General features: G+C 49.3%; 1 long non-coding RNA gene across 1 annotated transcript; it reads left to right on the plus strand.

Annotated features, from left to right (window-relative positions):
* The first annotated feature begins 405 nt into the window (after nucleotides 1-405).
* Nucleotides 406-9961, plus strand: LOC147124182 (uncharacterized). Its single transcript, XR_015077750.1, has 2 exons — nucleotides 406-1912; nucleotides 5988-9961. It is a non-coding gene; the product is annotated as an uncharacterized LOC147124182 (long non-coding RNA).
* The last annotated feature ends 5821 nt before the right edge of the window (nucleotides 9962-15782 follow it).

Genomic DNA, 15782 nt, shown 5'->3' on the forward strand with positions numbered 1-15782 from the left:
CCTGGACTCGGCAAAGGTCCCGGCAGACTGGAAAACTGCCAATGTAACGCCCTTATTTAAAAAGGGCAGTAGACAGAAGGCTGGAAACTATAGACGGGTTAGCCTAACATCTGTGGTAGGTAAAATATTGGAGTCCATTATTAAGGAGACAGTAACAGGACATTTGAATAATCATAATTTAATAGGACAAAGTCAGCATGGTTTTATGAAGGGGAAGTCATGTTTGACAAATTTGCTGGAGTTCTTTGAGGAAGTAACATATAGGGTGGATAAAGGGGAACCAGTGGACGTAGTGTATTTAGACTTCCAAAAGGCATTTGACAAGGTGCCACACAAAAGATTATTGCTTAAGATAAAAAATCACGGGATTGGGGTAATATTCTGGCATGGATAGAGGATTGGCTATCTAACAGAAGGCAGAGAGTTGGGATAAATGGTTCATTCTCAGACTGGCAATCAGTAACTAGTGGTGTTCCGCAGGGGTCAGTGCTGGGTCCCCAACTTATTACAATCTATATTAACGATTTGGAGGAGGGGACCGAGTGTAACATATCAAAGTTTGCAGATGATACTAAGATGGGAGGGAAAGTAGTGAGTGAGGAGGACATAAAAAACCTGCAAGGGGACATAGACAGGCTAAGTAAGTGGGCAGAGATTTGGCAGATGGAATACAATACTGGAAAGTGTGAGGTTATGCACTTTGGCAGGAAAAATCGTAGAGCAAGTTATTATCTTAATGGCAAGAAACTGGAAAGTACTGAAGTACAAAGGGATCTGGGGGTCCTGGTGCACGAAACTCAAAAGGTTAGTATGCAAGTGCAGCAAGTGATTAACAAGGCCAATGGAATGTTGGCTTTCATTGCTAGGGGGATAGAATATAAAAATAGGGAGGTATTGCTTCAGTTGTACAAGGTATTGGTGAGACCGCACCTGGAATACTGCGTACAGTTTTGGTGTCCATACTTAAGAAAGGACATACTTGCTCTCGAGTCAGTACAAAGAAGGTTCACTCGGTTAATCCCGGGGATGAGGGGATGGACATATGAGGAGAGGTTGAGTAGATTGGGACTCTACTCATTGGAGTTCAGAAGAATGAGAGGCAATCTTATTGAAACATATAAGATTGTGAAGGGGTTGGATCGGGTGGATGCGGGGAGGATGTTCTCGATGATGGGTGAAACTAGAACTAGGGGGCATAGTCTTAGAATAAGGGGCTGCTTTTTCAAAACTGAGATGAGGAGGAACTACTTCACTCAGAGGGTGGTAGGTCCATGGAATATGCTGCCCCAAAAAGCTGTAGAAGCTACATCATTACATAAATGTAAAACAGAAATAGACAGTTTCCTAGAAGTAAAGGGAATTAAGGGTTACGGGGAGCGGGCAGGAATTTGGACATGAGTCTAGGTTCGGATCGGTCATGGCCCTGTGGGTAGCGGAGCAGGCCCGGGGGCCGTGTAGCCTGATCCTGCTCCTATTTCGTGTGTCTAATTCTGTTAGATTCAGGAGATGGTTCTGTGATAGTGGATTGGCGGTTAGGATCAGATCAGCCATGATCTTATTGAATGGCGGAGCAGGCTCGAGGGGCCGATTGGCCTACTCCTGCTCCTATTTCTTATGTTCTTATGTTCTTATGTTCTTACCCCGGGCCGTTGATGAAACGGGAGGTAGTAAAACTACTGAAGAAACCTATATGAAAGCCGGCTAGGGGCTTCCAACCGTGGTCAAGCAGATGATCTCCGCCGACATCCAGGCCCGTCAGTGTCCAGCCTGTCCGTGACCTTCACCTCGGGAGAGAGAGAAAGTGAGGTGTGGCGCAGCCCGCTGTGGTTCCACTGACCACGAGGAAACAGGACGCCTGAGGGGATCAAAACGCAGACCTGTTTCAAAACTCTATACTTTTCCAACTGGATTGGTGAGCATGTTTCTGGCCCTTCATAATCGGATCTCGATAGGTTTAAGGGGATGGGCATTTTGGGTATAATTAACATGAGTTGTTGTCCCTCGATGTTCTGTGTGTTTTCCCATTTCATGATGACTTTTGTAAAGTATAATATGCCTGTATCTATTTTAGCTAGTACTGTATTGTTTTGATTTGTTTTCCCTCCCATGTACCCTCTCATTTGCTTGCATTTGGTTTGTTTTTCCATACGCAATAAAATTCCATTTTGATTCATTAAACTTGGTCTATCAGAGTCTTCTCTGCATTGTAGTTCCTGCACTTAAGTCCAGTGTCTAGAATCTAAGGGGCGAGTGGGTCGAACCACTCAAGGTTTACTGTGCAAAAGAGAGAGAGAGGCCTCTGGCGAGAGAAACCTCTGCGACCTCAGAGAGAGAAACCCCTTACAGAAAATGGTGACCGCAGCAGGACACTGGCAGCAGGATTGCAATGTAGTAGACCCAGGTTTGAATGGTCGAAATGCAATGGATGAGAGGATCGCGGATTATGTCTTTGGTAAGGTAAATCTCACTAAGCAGTGGATTTCCGATCTCTTACTGGATGAGCGTCCGGTAGACGCAGCCATCAGGTGGACAGAGAGCAAAGAGCATAAGAAGTCAGTGGAAAAGGCAGTGTGGCTGATGTGCTACAAGAAACAGGTCCAGATTTTGGACCGGGTCGTTGCAGCACAGGCAGCCAAAATCACTGCCCAGGCAGCAGAGATAGAGGAAAAGGCCATGGGTGGGGAAAAACTCATCACAGCGCTTCACGCGCTGAATCAGGAATGCCAAGTTGTAGCCAGCCAACATCAGGCTAGAATAGAGTATCTGGAATGCCAGGTTACTGAGGCAAAGATCCATGAAGCGAGAATACGGGAGAAAAACGCCCGCCTCGCACAGCAGCTAAGAGCGCAGGAGGAGAGAGTAGTGGAAGTCAAGGCAGCTTACAAGCTATCCCTTGAACATGGGTTTGAGAGCGCAGACCATGGCCCCTGCCAAAAGACCATAGAGGACATGAGAATGGCCCTGGTTAAGGCCATGGTGTGCCTCGTAAGCCCGAAAGCAAGTCAGATTGACTTTTTGCAGGAATCCAAACATCCGGTTCCTTGCGAAGTAGTTGTGGCACCAGCCACTGAACCCTCAGCCCCGCCAAGCTATAGTGAGGCTTGGCCCGAAAAAAAGGGTGGTGGAAGAAAGGATAGCCGAGATGGTACAGGAGGAGGAACAACCCCTGGTAGCACAGCCGGAGCCGGCACCAATGTGTCCGACTCAGCACCAGAGGTTCGGTCCCAACGCCGCAAATGGCGATGCCGGACCCCACGTGAACCAGATCGTGGTGCCCTACGCTGCCCCACAACTGAGATCCATGGTGAGCCACCTCCCAAGACTCACAGTAAAGGGAGATCCATCAGTTCATTTCAAGGAGATAGAGGAGACAGCCGCCATCAATGATTGTGATGATCTTGAACAGGCAAAGATGCTGCTCTTCTCCCTGGATAGCACAATCCTTCAGTGCCTCTCAGACGAGAGTAAGAGGGGGCGGAAAGGGTATACGGATCTCAGAGATGAGGTCTTGGAAGTTATGGGAGTGGACGACAGTAATTCATTCCAATGGGTGGAAGGGGCTGTGCAGCTAGCTGGAGAACCCCCGCGGGTTTTCGCAGAAAGGCTGTGGCCAGTGTATCGACGCAGTTGTCCGGGCATACCTGAACGGGTTGGAATGAGCGCCGAACAGCGGATTCATTGGCTCCGTTGCTTGGTTGCTAACAGCTTGCCACAGATACAGGCTTTAGCTAGGTCCTGGTTTGACCCCCAAGGTCCCGGTGTCACGGAGGAAATGGTGCTCCGCCAGCTCACCGTAGCATACAAAAATTGTAGAGGTCAGGAGGCACCTCCCTCTAAGGGAAAAGTGCATGAGGCAAAACCCGCAGCCCCAAGTAAGAAGGAGTGGTGTCAGGAAGGGAATCGCCCTGCCCAAGCCAAGCTCAATTGCTACGGGTGTGGGAAGGATGGACATTGGCGCAAGGACTGTAAAAATCCGTGGAAGGATAATAAGGGAAAATCTCCCGCAGCCCAAACCCAAGCCCAGACCGCCGCTCCAGCACCAACCCAAACACAAGCCGCAGCTCCTGTCCCAGCAAAGGGAGCCGGTGCAGCTATGGATCCCGCTGCGATAGAATCAATTTTAGAGACAATGCGGTCTCTTATGACCGGGGCAGGGGAAGATAGCCGTCACCACTGGTCTTGTCGTTCCCGAAACCCCGACTCCTGTGCCCAAATGACGAGAGCCGGCGCAGCCCATCTACCTGTGTGTGCTGCGATATGATGTATGGAGGCGACCCCTCGTGGAGATGGAGGTGGAGGAGGTGAAAGTGATCTATTTGCTGGATACGGGGCATCATGCACCGTGATCCACGCAGATAACCCCACCGCCTCACCTCTGTCCACCGGGGTTCCATATATTCTGTCGGGCTTCACGGGCGAAGAACAGGCTGGCGCACATTCCATTCCCCTCTCCATTCATTTAGGACCACTCCGCACTACATGGAAGTGTACACTAATGAAGTGGGAGGCGGGGGGGTGGAACGGGAGTCCTTGGGTCTGATTTCTTGGTAGCCCACGGGATCCTCATGGACCTGAGAAATCACTGTCTCTGGGGAACGGGTGCGAGTGTGAAAGGGATAGAGGATGCCAATGTCCACCCAACGAAAGCACGGGTCGGCCAGCGGAAAGTAAAATTCTTGGGTCTGACCCTCCGCGCTGGCGAGAGAGACACAGACCAGGATAGACAGGAATCGGTGCAAGATCCACCAATCCCCGCCAGTCACGTAGCGAAGGTACCCCGACGCAATAAATGGTTTCACATCAACCGGTGCAAACTGTTTAAGCCGGGTGCAAAGGAGCCAACAACTGAGGCCAGGTCTGAAGGTGAAAATCCTCAGCCTGAGGCATGCAATAAGTCACAGACCACACAGGCTGGAACCGCAGCCTGCCTGGAGGGAGAATCTGTCCCGCCTATTATGTTCATTAATAACTAGACATTCTTATTATGAACAGCTAGCTTCTAGCTAGACATTTATTCAGTACACGTTCTCTAGGTACAGCATCTGTAGAGATTCCGCATGTGTGCTTCTGTGTGCAGGCTTCCATCTTGACTGCTGCCTTGTGGGTAGCCTAGTGCATTGTGGGTAGCCCACTCTTATATACATACAGCACCACCTAGTGTACCATTCCAGAATGACAGGTTACTGATCATTACACCGCCCACCTGGGAGCTTTCCCCACTGGCCTGGGACTCGGTCGAGGAGGAGCCCGAAGACCAAGGCCCTCCTCCTGATCCGAATGCCATCGGGGGGGAGCCCAAACAGCAAGGCCCCGCCCTCGACACGATTCTGGAGGAGGTGGAGTCGGAAGACGGAGGTCCCGCCCTCGACTCAAGCTTAGGGGAGGTAGAAATTGGGGGCGGGGATCCTCCACCTGTAGGGACAGGTGAGGAGGAGTCATCTGCCACAGACCCAAATCCCAAAGGGGCAGAGCCTGAGGGAAGGGAGCCGAAGCCGGTAGCCGTGGAGGTGCCACGGGCTGTGAGGGCTAAAGTCCCAACCGAAGGTCCACTCGCTAAGAGAGCCACGCCCAAAGTACCTCATCGCAGGTCGGCTCGAATGCCTCAGCCGGTAAAACCTTGGCCAGATTCCCCCACCTTCAGTAAACGCAGACTTGAGAAATCCCTGGAAAAACGCAGTCCCCAATTGACAGCAAAAGGCTGCGGGGAACCCAAGCCACAAGTCAGTGCAGCCCCACCACAAGGAACGGCAAGCTACAGTCCAATCAGGGATTAGGTAAGCCGCCCAGGGACGGGCGGCGCTGTACATAAGTTAAGTTTAAGTTTAATTAAGTTTAAGGTGTGTAAATATTAAAGTGATTAGTGTTATAAGTAGTTTTGGAATCTGCCCATGTGTGTTGTTTTGGATCAAGGTCGAAAGGCCCGATCATGCCTTCACCTAAGCCAGAATCTCTCGGGAGCCTGGCTATATCGTTTAATTTTGTTACAGGAACCAGAAAGATGCGGGATTCTCGTCGTGTTCGCGGTGATCGGGTGGAGCTGGGCCTATCGGGGCCGCACCAAGGACTCCACGATCTACGGGTGCTCGGGGAGCACAGCCCCCATCGCGACCGATGGGTCGGGCGCGCGGGGCACTGAGGAGACAGCCACCTATTTCCACGAAGGGAGGTGGCCAGGATGGCTGGAGTCGAACTCTACGGAATACTCCAGCCAGTCCGGGTTTGCGTACCGGGAGACTTCCTTGATGTGCCCCAAGTGAGGGTCATCGCACCCAGAGTCAGCGTCACTGTCGGGAAGAAGATTTGCCTGGTTTGTCATGGACATGTTCCTTTGAACCACTGGTGGTGGCTTCGGAAGCTGAGTAAGACCATGAAGAACTCCACGGTTGAGTGGGAGAGACTGGGTAACAATACCCATCGGACTATTACGGGGACTCAAGGGGGGTTGAGTGTCTGTTGGGACAAATGGTGGGAACCAGATGAGGGGATTTACATCTGTATGTGGGGTTCAGAACGCGCCTGCCCCACAGGCGTCTCCATCTTTTTCCAAAGGCAGTGGCAGGATGCTGGGAAAGGAATGAGGTGGGACGTCAGCACATGGGCGTGCGGAGTCCCATACTCTCAGATCCCGGTAAACGCCACTGAGCTCATCACCCGCCCCTGCAAGCCCCTGCCCACGATTCTGGTAGCCAAAGCCCGCAAGGAAGGGTGCCCCACCACTACCAAGGGACCCGGGAACGGATTGGTATTAGTACCCACAGGTCAGGTGCTGTACCAAGGGGTGCACTACGCGGTGGCCTCGGTGATTTTAAACCTCACCGAGGTGCGATTGCCAGAGTGGTGCCCCAAGGAAACGGAGCAATTGTACCAGGTGCTGTTAACAAACATGTTCAGGCAGTTTTACGAATTCGACTTTGCTGATGTAGACAGATCGAATTGTACACCACGCCACATGAGGTCTTGGACAGGATAGGGAGACAAAGAAGGGGTGCAGTAAATGATATTTTCACAGCTTTTAACACAGGGACTTCCGTCATCAACACGCTGGATGACGTGGAGCTGCAGACCCAGATTAATGGTTTTAAAACACAGTTACGAAAGATACTGACTGACGAGAACAAGGTAGTGGGTTCTGAGTTACATGAGGACCAGGCCATGACACTACACTTAAAAGAAATTATAGCTGAGTTGGAGAAACACGCGAAAACGGTAAATGCTCTCATCAGGGAGGATCAGAATGCGTCCGATCAGGCTGCGCAGAACGAAGCTTGCGTACTGTACGGGGCGTGGTTACTGGGCGAGGGCCGCAGTAATCTGGAGGATTTAAAACAAGGTTTAGTCCCCTCCTGGATCAGCAACAAGCACCTCGCAGCCCTCCACCCTTTTGAGAATGCATTAAGTCCGTGCCAGCTCAGACTAGCTTCAGAGGCCTACCCAGTCCCAGTGGACTGTGGACGGTCTAATCACACCATTATGGGTATAGTGGTAAGAATGCCGGTGATGGGAAAGACAGCTAGACCCGCCCCGGTATACAGGGTGGAGAACATTGGAGTCATTCAGGGGGGTGCACACATTCGCTATACAGCGGTCCCACCTTACGTCATTCGATGGGAGCATGCAATGACGGGTACCGACCTCTCGGGGTGCCGGAGCCGGGGAGCACACATCATCCTGTGTCCCCAGCACTTGAATGCCTATTCGAAACCACAGAGCGGGTTCAGAACTGCTGGCGCGAAGCCTATAAATTGCACCATGGAGACAATGGCACAAGGCCATGTGCCCCCGCAGGTGGCATATATAGGAGGTGGGACATACTGTGTCACCACTGCAGCGCCCCACTACCAACATGGACAGCACGGCTGGTGTCTGGTGAGTGACAGCAGTTTCTGCTTCAAGCCCAAGGCAGAAGTTCAAGTGGCCCAAGAGCGAATTGTCCCCATTCCTGAATCTTCCACTGTTCACATCACTGTTAAAGAGAATTTCACTGATCTGCAACGATTCGTTGCACATTTTGGATATTAAAAGCCGTTGTGGTTTCACAGAAACATTTTTACACACTGGAGCAGAAGACTTTAGAGATAGGGGCAAGCATATTGGATATAGTAACCCCAACGTGTTGGGACCTGTTCACTAATATAGAAGTCCCTTCTTGGATTAGGATAACCTCTCATGCCCTTGTAGTGTGTCAGGTTTTTATTGTGGTTTATTTACTGTTTGTACACTGTAAAAAGGTCAGACTTTCGCAGAAGTATGAGAACAGAGGAGAATGGAGAGAGCATTATGTGCGGGTAGAAGAAGAGACACCCGTTTAGATTTTTGCTGCTATGTATAATGTTAAAGTTTCCCTCCCTCCTCTATGTTTATGTTTGGTCATGTGTAATTTTGTGTGTACTTTATTTTTATTATTGAAACTCGTTAAGCGAATTGTTGTTAATAAATGATAATGTGTATGGACCAGGTGGTGTAGGGGTATTAGGCCCCCCTCCACGCCTGGGAATGAGTGTGTCAGATTTTAAATCCAATGTATTGCCATCTATAGATGCTTAATGTACACTGTAGGTTTTCTGAAATGGGAAATACATGTGTCGTGGGGTCATAGATAGGTAATTATAGGGGATGGCTTAATTACGGAAGGTCAGAAAATTTTGCTCACCCAGAATTATGATACTTCAAGCAAGTTATAGTATCATCAGGGGGGACTGTAGAATTCGCAAAATGAATATTGTATTATAAGGGTCCTCTGGCAGAAGAGGCCTTGATTTTTAAAAGACTGTTTTAAAAGAAGCCCAGAAAAGGGACACACAAAATGGCCACCAGACCCCGTGACTGACTTATTGAACACTTTAAAATGGTTCCTGCAGTCCCCAGACAGCCATTGTGGATTCAACCCACAGTAAGTTCTGGAAGCCGTTTCTGAGAGAACGAAACCAGACACCCACACATACATAAAGATTGGCTGCAGATCCAGTCAGATCGGCCTGTAGATAAAGGCCATCTAAATGTTTACCCAGACAAAGGGGAACAGTTCCATATTCATAAAGAACGCATAAAGGACCCGTTAAAGACATCAAGGAGACATTAAAACATTACCAGGTCATTCCAGACCAGAGATGGTCATCACCGGCCATCCCGAAAGCAGTTTAAATATAATAACTACCCCGCTGTGCCATAAGCCCGCCAAAAGTTAAACAAAGACTAACCTTGATTTGGCGGGAGATAGAGGCTTCTTCTGAGAAGTATAATTGGAGACACCGGGGGTAGCGAAAAGCGTCATCTTAGATATTGGGAAGAGAGAGGTTCCTTTCTTCATCATCTTCGTGGGATCTTCGGTAATAGCCGTTACCTTCGATAGCAGCTGGAGTTCGGAGAAGAAGACGGTTCGAGCCGACATCCCGCCCCGGGGTAAAACATCGGGAGATCATCGACCAACCCCGGGCCGTTGACGAAACAGGAGGTAGTAAAACTACTGAAGAAACCTATATGAAAGCCAGCTAGGGGCTTCCAACCGTGGTCAAGTAGATGATCTCCGCTGACATCCAGGCCCGTCAGTGTCCAGCCTGTCCGTGACCTTCGCCTCGGGAGAGAGAGTGAGGTGTGGCGCAGCCCGCTGTGGTTCCACTGACCACGAGGAAACAGGACGCCTGAGGGGATCAAAACGCAGGCCTGTTTCAAAACTCTATACTTTTCCAACTGGATTGGTGAGCATGTTTCTGGCCCTTCATAATCGGATCTAGATAGGTTTAAGGGGATGGGCATTTTGGGTATAATTAACATGAGTTGTTGTCCCTCGATGTTCCGTGTGTTTCCCCATTTCATGATGACTTTTGTAAAGTATAATATGCTTGTATCTATTTTAGCTAGAACTGTATTGTTTTGATTTGTTTTCCCTCCCATGTACCCTCTCATTTGCTTGCATTTGATTTGTTTTTCCATATGCAATAAAATTCCATTTTGATTCATTAAACTTGGTCTATCAGAGTCTTCTCTGCATTGCCGGCCTCGGGCGACTGTCTGTGTGGAGTTTGCACATTCTCCCCGTGTTTGCGTGGGTTTCCTCCGGGTGCTCCGGTTTCCTCCCACATTCCAAAGATGTGTGGGTTAGGTTGATTGGCTATGATAAATTGACCCTTAGTGTTAGGGGGATTAAATACATGGGGTTACGGGGATAGGGTGGGATATGTGTTGGTGTAGGGGTTACGGGGATCGGGTGGGATATGTGTCGGTGCAGGCTCGATGGGCCGAAATGGCCTCTATCTGCACTGTGGGGTTTCTGTGATTCTGTGATTCTGTAGTTCCTGCACTTATGTCCAGTGTCTAGAATCTAAGGGGTGAGTGGGTCGAACCACTCAAGGTTTACTGTGCAAAAGAGAGAGAGAGGCCTCTGGCTAGAGAAACCTCTGCGACCTCAGAGAGAGAAACCCCTTACAGCTCCCACAAACAACAATGAGAAAAATGACAAGATAATCTGTTTTAGTGATTGACGTAAGAAAACTACTAGGCATTTGGTCAGAGTATTAAACAAGGCTTTAATCGACTGTTTCACAACATGGAAGTCTAGTTATCCTTCACTAGTTCGGACTAAGAATAGACGCAGCCGTTTGGATCTCCGTCGGTGGCCGGAAGGCATGTCTCCTCGGACCGTGTTTTGGTCCCTGGGTCGCTTAGTTCATACCAGCGGGCTGGCAGAGACCGTATCGCTTTGATCGACCCGAGAGGGACTGGGGAGATCGTGGCTCCGGGTGCGTTTGGACATCTGTTGGTGGCCGGAAGGCACGTCTCCTCGGACCGTGTTTTGATCCCTGGGTCGCTTCGTTCGTACCAGCAGGCAGGCAGAATCCGTGTCGCCTTAATCGACCTGAGGGGGACTGGGGAGATCGTGGCTCCGGGTGCGGGCCCCCACAGGCGCAGAGCTGGCTTCACCCTGCCCAGTAGTCTGGGACTGACCAGCGTCCTGGCTTCGGGTGGCCATCCTGCGGGGAGCACTCTGTTCCCTGGGTTGATCAGGCAGAATAGCTGGCAGATCACTTGACGTCCCAGGTAGAGCATCATCCTCAGAGGAGCGCGGGGTATCGGCATCATTGATACATGTCCCACCCTCGATTGGGTCCATGGGACTGGTTGGGCAGAGAGCCAGATCCCGGAGTGACACTGCGAATTCCCGGCCATCAGGGTCCGGCACGAATGCATACGTGGGATTGACGTCCATCAGTTCCACTTTGTCGATGATGGGATCACTGTTAGAGGATCGGACGAATCTTTGGAGCAGCACAGGGCCAGGAGCTGCCAGCCATGATGGTAGGGGCGTCCCATGAGTGGAGCGGTGCTGGAACCCGAAGAATCATTCGTGAGGAGTAGCGTTGGTAGATGTAGAAAGAAGAGACCTGATGGAATGCAGTGCATCAGGGAGGATAGTTTCCCACTGCTGGTCTGATGGGTTGTGTGACCTCAGTGCAAGACGAACAGCGTTCCAAATGATAGCATTGTATCTCTCAACCTGTCCGTTTCCAATAGGATGATACAGTGTCGTTCTACTTGTGGCGATTCCCCGTTGGGAAAGATAGCTTTTGAGTTCGCTTGACATGAAGGAGGGACCCCGATCAGCGTGGATGAAATTGGCCGTACCACAAAGGGAAAAGACCTGATCAAGGCATTTGATCACTGTGGAAGTAAACATATTGGACAGGGGAAAGCAAAGGGAAAGCATGAATATTCATCCACCATAGTAAGCAAGTAGGTGTTTCACGTTGAGGAAGGCAGTGGCCCTTTAAAGTCAATGCTGAGTCGCTGCATAGGCTGTGTAGCGTGTATGAGCGAGCCATCCAACGGACGGAAGAATTGCGGTTTTAATTCCGCGCAAATTCTACAAGTGGAGCATGTTTTTCTCACGTCTTCCGTAGAAAATGGGAGATTTTTAGATTGCACAAAGTGTAACATACGGGTAACGCCAGGATGGCATAAGTCAGTATGAAGATCCGCAAGAGTCGAAGTTGACATGGAAGAGCAGAATGCACGCGTGAGGGTATCCAGGGCCACATTCTCTTTGCCGGGTCGATAATGTATGGTGTAGCCAAAGATGGCCAATTCTATCCTCCAGAGTTGTATTTTGTTATTCTTGATCTCAGTGCGTTTCCGGTTACCCAGCATAAAGGCCACGGAGCGCTGATCAGTTATAAGCATGAAATGGCGACGAGCGAGAAAATAACTCCATTTAGGTACTGCTTCGATGATAGCCATAGCCTCCTTCTCGACAGGAGGATAATGAAGCTCGCTATCCTGCAAAGTTCTGGACAGAAATGCAACGGGTCGACCACCTTGATTCAAGGTAGCCAAGATCGCCACATCCAATGCATCGCACTCAACCACGAAAGGGAGATTTTCATCGATGGAACGAAGCGTAGCTTTTTCCAATTGTTGCTTGAGGTGGTCGAAAGCTGAAATAGCCGTTGCCTTCAACGGAAATGACTTTGCGTGAAGCAGGGGCTGGATCTGGTCGGAAAAGTGGGGTATCCACTTCGCATAATAGGCGAACATACCGACAAAGAGAGCCGAGATTCGTAGGAGGAGGGAGCGCCTGAAGTGGACGAAGTCGCTCCGGATCTGCTTTGATGACACCATTGCCCACCCAGTAGCCAAGGATGTTGACTGATGGTACTGATTTCATAGATTTGGACTCATTTAAGGTTAAGTTGCGACGACGGAGGACGTCAAGAAATTTCTGGAGGTTGGCATCATGCTCCTTCTGATATTATCCAGTAATGAAAAAGTGTCCATCAAGTTCTCCTGTTTGACTAGGCTATCCATTGCCCGTTGGAAGACGGCCACCCCATTGGTGACCCCAAATGGAAGGCGACGAAACTGGTAAAGCCGACCATTGGCCTCAAAGGCCGTATACTTTTTGTCAGAGTTCTTTAACAGTACTTGATGGTATGCACTCTTTAAGTCAAAAGTTGAAAATACTTTGTAGTTAGCAAGGTTATTGACCATGTCATCGATGCGTGGTAGTGGGTAGGCATCCAGATCGGTATACTGGTTAATAGTTTGCGAGTAATCGATGCAAAGACATTTCTTGTGTTGCTTCAGAGGATTTTTAACAACAATGACTTGAGGCCGCCAGGAAGATGAACATGGCTCAATGATACCGTCAGCTAGAAGACGAGAGATCTCTACCTCGATAAAGGATAGATCATCTTGGCTGAAACATCATGATTTAGTGACTATGGGCTTACATTGGGGGGAAAGATTGGAAAACAAGGAGGGCTCATCGAGCGAAGCCGCCGAAAGCGCACAAAACGGTACTTTGGAAATAGTAAGCTCTAGTTTTGGCCCTCCAAACTCAAAAGTGAGTCTTTTGTGTTGTTTCTGGAAATCCTGTCCCAGGAGCACATCACTGCTTTTTTGAGCACCCCGAGCCGGGTGGAGGGATAAGTACGGCCATTGAGAATAAGGTCGACAAGACAAAAACCGGAAGAGTTGGTGGTCAGTGTCATCAGAGCCATTGCAATTTCCCTGTCCGAGGGGTAAATACGCAGTTTTAACTTACTGACAGCCTGCTCACTGATGAAGCTGTCAGAGCTGCATGAGTCGATTAGTGCACTCAAAATGTGTCCATTTACCGAAACCTTCATGGCCGCATGGGACAGGCTTTGGGGAAAAACAGCTGTGATGGGAGGAGGAGCAGTTTTACCCTTGACAGTTGTAACCTTAGTAGTGGCTCTTGGGGGAGGAGCAGTTTTATAGATTGCAGCTGTAACCTTAGTAGTGGCTCTTGGGGGGGGAGCAGTTTTATAGATAGCAGCTGCAAAACTAACAGGGGCTCTTGACCGGTATACCTTCGAAAAGTGACCTTTCTTACTAACAGAGGCTCTTGACTGGCATACCTTAGAAAAGTGACCTTTCTTACTGCAATGACTGCAGGTTGCATTACGAGCAGGACAAAATTTCCTATAGTGGAATGCACCTCCACAGAAGAAACACTTCCTTCCAGATTGCCAAGATGCCGCTAGGGCAGGGTCGTCATCAGTGAGGGCTTCTAGGGTAGGATCGTCATTGGCTAGGATAGAGTAGTCATCAGTGAGGGCTTCCACCCATTGGAGGAGTCACCAAAAGTGATAGCAGCAGTCCGTGCACGCAGTAAAAGATAGGCATCTGCATTTCTTTTTGCTAAGTCCAGAGAACATGCCTGGTCATAGGCAGCTTGTAACTTGAGGGTTTTATTCTCCAACAGACGCTGGCGTATGAAAGGAGACGCAATTCCGTTAATAAAGGAATCACGAATTAACTCCACCTGGTACTGCTCAGCTGAGACAGCTTTAAGATTACAATCCTTGCTGAGCCTGTGAAGCTTTTGAAGGAATTCGTCAAGTGATACCCCGGGTTGTTGTCGAGTTGTGGCCAGTAGATGCCGAGCAAAATTTTCGTTTGGGGCCTTAACATATAGTTGCTGTAGTATTTTATTAGCGGAGTCATAGTCTACACAGTCTTCGATAAAGTCAAACACATGAGGGGATACATAATTGGCAAGTATCTCTAACTTATCAGGAACATTCTCACCACATACCCAGAGGAAGTTGCTGAAGGTACGATACCAGTATTTCCATACCTTAGCGGTTGTAGGTGAATTCAGGTCCAGGTCAAGATGGGCGGGTCGGAGTAGTTTCTCCATGATGGATTGATTACTACTCTGGTTCCCTTCTACCATTTGAGTCATAGCTGTCTGTTCCCAAAACCACTCAGAGCGTGGAGCAGCAAGCAGTTGATTAAATTGACGTAAGAAAACTACTAGGCACTTGGTCAAAGTATTAAACAAGGCTTTAATCGGCTGTTTCACAACATGGAAGTCTAGTTATCCTTCACTAGTTCCTGTTTACAAAATGTCCCTGAGCAAGCTGGGCCTGTGCCCGAGTATTTATACTCTCCCTGGAGAGCGTCACCAGCAGGCTGCCCAGTATATTTCATAAGTCCTTTCTACATAAATGGCACGATTTATGTCAGTGATGTTGGTTGAGGGAAAAATATTGGCCAGGACACGGGGGAGAACTTCCCTGTGCTCCTTCAAATAGTGCCATGTAGTATTTTACACCCACCTGAGAGGGCAGACAGGGCCTCAGTTGAACATTTCATTCCAAAAGATGGCACCTCACGACAGTGCTGCACTGAAATGTCAGTCTAGATTATGTGCTCAAGCCTCTGGAATGGGACTCTGAGCCCACGACTTACTGACTCAGAGACAAGAGCGCTGCCACTGAGCCACGGCTGACTAAGTAACACCCTAAGCATTTCATCCGTGGCCAGAGGTCATTGCAGAGTAAGTTGTAGAGTTGACCGACGGCTTCCTTAGCAAACCGTGGCTGTCAGACGCTTAGCTCCTCCGACATTGCCTTGTGTGACAATCGCGGCCTATTTACTCACTGGGCCTCCTGCCTCTGCTGCTCCTCTTCCTCTTCCATTATTATGCAGTTGCAACAGAAGAGACATTTTGATGCAAAAACAAAAGACTGGGAAATGGCTGTGAGGATGCACCGAACGAGTAGAGCCTCAATACTTCCGGGAGCTACTGATTTGCAGCGGAATCAGGTTCATGAGCGTCTGAAATTTTGTACATTTACACCCGTTATGAACCAGCCTAGTGGCAGGAAAACCGCGTTTTTCACTCTTTCCCATGGGGTGGTGCCACGTTAATGAACCATAAAGGTTCCAGTCACAGGACTGATGTAAATGATTGAGGAAATTCGGGCATAGCCCAAGAACGAGCGTAAGTTGCTTACACTCAAATTTCGTTGATCTTT

The sequence above is a fragment of the Somniosus microcephalus genome, chromosome 1 (assembly GCF_052327205.1).
Source record: "Somniosus microcephalus isolate GS21.2 chromosome 1, FLI_Smic_1.0, whole genome shotgun sequence".
Lineage (NCBI taxonomy): Eukaryota > Metazoa > Chordata > Chondrichthyes > Squaliformes > Somniosidae > Somniosus > Somniosus microcephalus.